This window comes from Seriola dumerili, unplaced genomic scaffold (genome assembly GCF_002260705.1).
Source record: "Seriola dumerili isolate Sdu_G_001 unplaced genomic scaffold, Sdu_1.0 BDQW01000120.1, whole genome shotgun sequence".
Lineage (NCBI taxonomy): Eukaryota > Metazoa > Chordata > Actinopteri > Carangiformes > Carangidae > Seriola > Seriola dumerili.
In genome coordinates, this window is record NW_019174375.1 from 603,215 (window position 1) to 607,428 (window position 4,214).

Below are 4,214 nucleotides of genomic sequence, written 5' to 3' on the forward strand. Positions count from 1 at the left end.
TCTGAGGTTCCCTGATGGTGGAACAAATCACCAAACACTGTCACCGCAGGAGCGATCCTCTGCATCATCAACCGTCTCTGGAAGACTCATCTCTTCAGAGAGCAGCTCCACTCCTAACAGCTCTAACATTCCTAACTAGTTCTGACTTTCACTGCACTTCTTTACTTGATGTCCTTGCACTTATTGAATAGATGTAGTACTCAGTACTTACGCCAAGGTTTCCTACTGCACTGAGGCTTTAGTGACGTCCCTCACTTGTAAGTCGCTTTGGATAAAAGCATCTGACAAAGTATTTGTAATGTGCATGTCAGTTCATATTCATATTGTTTTGTTTTCAATGTGCAAATAACAAATAATTAATTACATTCAATTTGTTTATTATTTTTCATTTTAGTGGTTTTGCTTTTTCGTGTTTGCTAGCATGAGCTGTGTGTCATTTTTGTGGATGCTGGACCCCAGAACACATAAAGAAGGGGCTGGATTGAATTGTGTCGGCACTGTATTTGCTGCTCTGCAGTTTGAATCATAATTGTGATATTTGTTATTATTCAGTGAATGTAAAGTAAATGAACAAAAATAAAAGCATGTGGAACTTCAATAAATAGCAGTGTGTGCGATAGATAGATAGATAGATAGATAGATAGATAGATAGACTTAGGCTGAGAGGGGAGGAAGTAGATGTGAACTCATGAACTCATTGAAGCTGGAAAAAACGCACTTAAAATGAATTATATAGCCTGTATCTATAATAGTGAGGGGGAGTCAACTGTAGTGGTAGTAATGAGACACTTTGGATGCCAAGTAAAACGCGTTAGAAGCAGCAGAAGAAGAAAGCAGCAGCAGGAGGGCGGGGTGTGAGCCTGGTGTGTACACAACTCCGGGATTCACAGAGTTGTGTAGTTTCAGTTACGGAGACAGACGCTCAGGTTCGTAGAGGTTTTTATGTTATTTTATTTTTTAATTTTTTAATACTAATGTTTTAAATGTCTTGAATGTGTAAAACTCAGTGTTTACAGCTTTCAGTTTGGAGAAGCTTGAAAAAACAACAAGAACAAGTAGAAATTAAAACGTAACTGTATTAAAAACAGCTGGAAATGCGTCTAAAATAATGTGTGTTGATTATGAGATTCAAGTAATTAGGAGGAAAAGATGAAATAATTACGCTGCTGAACTTGCCTGAGAATCATCAGTGTTTAAGATTTATTAAGTTTCATAGTAATTCACTGACGGAGCATTAAAAGTATTAAAAGTAATGTCTTTATATATTTCCTCTCATTTAATGTCAGTAATGTTATAATAAAAGCGCAGGATACAATATCCACTTGATCTTGAATAGGGTTGTAGCTCGTTGTCTGCGTTAACACGGGAGAAAGAGGCGTCGTCTCTGTTACTACACTGTTATTACACCAATCGTTCACCGTTATTACTTATTGAGCCGGGAAGTTCATATCCCAGAATTTATTTTACAACTTTACCGAAGTTTTTCTCCAGGTAGTTCTCGTTATCTCGAGGATTAAGAGCTCTGTTATCTTCACATAACGGGATGAAATAAGTATGTTAGTATGGCCTTTCGGTTTTCCTTCATTAACAGGATTTTTCTCACAGCTTTTCCCTCCCACACAGAAAACCAGCGATAAGATGCAGCTCGACAGCCACGATGTTGCCACTCAGGTGCTGTTCTGATAGACGTGGGCGCTGGCCTTCACTTTACTCTACTGGTCCTCTGTTGGCTGTTCTGCCTGGTACGTGAAAATAATACTCATATTTATTGTGTCTGTCTGTCTGTGACTGAGTTGAAGATTAAAACACGAAGTCATTAATTGATGCCCGCGCACAAATCAGTAATTCTAATTTTAGACCTTTCAGATACATCTGAGCTTTTTTTTGTAAAAGTATTAAAGGAATAGTTTGACAGTTTCTGAGAATGTAGATGTGAAGACCGATACACTGTTATGTTGTTCTGTTAAATATTGAAGCTGGAGGTGATCAAGTCCAGTCAGTGTCCTTTAAACTAATATAATATGCTGCTTATTGTATCTCCACAACATTTGATGTAAAGATTTTTATTGTTTTCAGCCAAATGACTTTCGGACAATGTCGCATGTTTACTTGCTCTGTTAATGTAATATTCTTATGTAATAATGAATTTCATTAGTCTTGAACGGCACCTTTTATTCAAGAAATGCAGCTCGAGTCCTGAAAATACAAAGACATTACAAGCATCAAGTGCTTCCTGAGATGGGACAGTAATAAAAAATAATTACACAGAAAACAAAGAGAGTAAAGTTAGATGTGTTAGAAACTTATTCTTTTCATGAATGTTTCCTGCAGCCTCGAAAGGATCGACTCCCCATCACCTATGTCGCAAACCTCCTCATCTCCAATCTGATTCAAATCTGTCTCTTGTGATCTGGATCCTCTCTTTTCCTGGAAATAGCAAAATCCCGATAATCCAATAATCTCTACATTTGGTTTCTTCTGCGGTATGACGACCAGTCTCTGCTTCAGGGTGTGTGTCGCGCTGGAAAGGTAGCTGTCTGATTTTCCAGTATCATTTGTGAATCATCCTGAAATATAATACTTCTGTGATAATCCAGAATATCTGTCTCATCTTTTCTTGCAGGTACATGGTCATCGCCTCCCCCTCCCAAACAGAACTGCATCAGCGAGCTGTGGATTTCTGTGTTTGTGTTTCTTGATCTGGGTCTCTTGTTTTATCATTATTTTTTTGCCTATACTTTGGTGCGTTTTTTTATTTCCTCCCCTACCTCACCTTCGTACCTTTCCCCCTGTTCATCGTCCTGTCTGGCTTGACCCTTCAGAGCGCTGTCCTGCTGCCACTCACAGTCTGTGCCCGCTGAGGGAAAAACGAAGAACCATGCGAGCTTTGTTCTGTTGCTGGTTAATTACACTCTGCTGATCCTTCCTTCAACTCATTATATGATTGTAATGTTTCCAAACCCCTTTGATTTCCCAGGGGTTGTTCTGCCCCTATTAGTTCAGTGCTCTTCCGGATTTGATTCTGGTTGTTCTCATGCGCGGAAGGGCCCGTTGACAGGTTGCTGGCGCGCCTGTGCTGCTGCAGAAGATGGACGACGTTGCAGCAGATGATAGTGGAGGAATCACAAGTGTGACTGATGTAGGATGTTAGACAGGTGGCGTGCTGTAGGCACAGAGAAAAGTTTAAAAGCAAGGCCAGCATCATTTAACAGAATGAAATCTTGCATGATTGGACACCTGCCAGATAAAAAAAGGAAGCGTTATGATGTTGACTGTTGGACACTGAAATGAATTACAATAGAAAAATAATAATTACAGAAAGACTCCAGATATTATTTACATGTTTAAACCAGAGAGAATCTTAACTAGTCTCAGCACTCCACCCACTTAGTGCCCAGGCCATGCGTTCCTCTCTCACCCTCACCTCCTTCATTCACAGTGAACCCGAATAGATAAACAGTCCGTCTGGTCTTCGAATCAGCCGGGAAAGTGTAACAAGTCACTCACTCTGCCGTCAACATCCACTGGCTACCCATGGCCGCCTGAATCAGATTCCACGTCTCTAATGCTGCCTTCGAGAGACTTCTGACTCTGCCTCCATCCACTTTTGAACTCAATCAGCTTAATGCCCCTCCTCAAACCACCTGCGTTCCTCCAGTGGGAACGTCGTCCTGTCATCACCATCCTGCACACAAGACGGTCCAGTCCAGACTGTTCTGCTCTGAGGTTCCCTGATGGTGGAACAAACTACCAACACACTGTCAGAGCAGGAGCGATCTCTGCATCATGAACAGTCTCTTGAAAGACTCATCTCTTCAGAGAGCAGCTCCTCTCCTAACAGCCTCTAACATTACCTAACTAGCTCTGACTTTCGCACTTTACACTGCACTTATTTACTTGATGTCTTTGCACTTTTTAAATAGACTGTAGTAGTTACACCCTCACTTGTAAGTCAACTTTGGATAAAAAGCGTTCTGACAAATATCTTAAAATGTAAGAATTTGTTAATGTGCATGTCAGTTTATATTCATATCTTTTGTTTCAATGTGCAAAATAATAAATTCAATTCAATTTGTTTATTTATTTGTCATTAAAGATGGTTTTTGCGGTGCTTTTCATTTTGTCTAGCTGGATGAGACTCCCTACATGAGTACAGAGTCATGCTATTTGTTGTCATAAACGCACATCTTTAGTGCTCACAGGTGAGGTCGGCT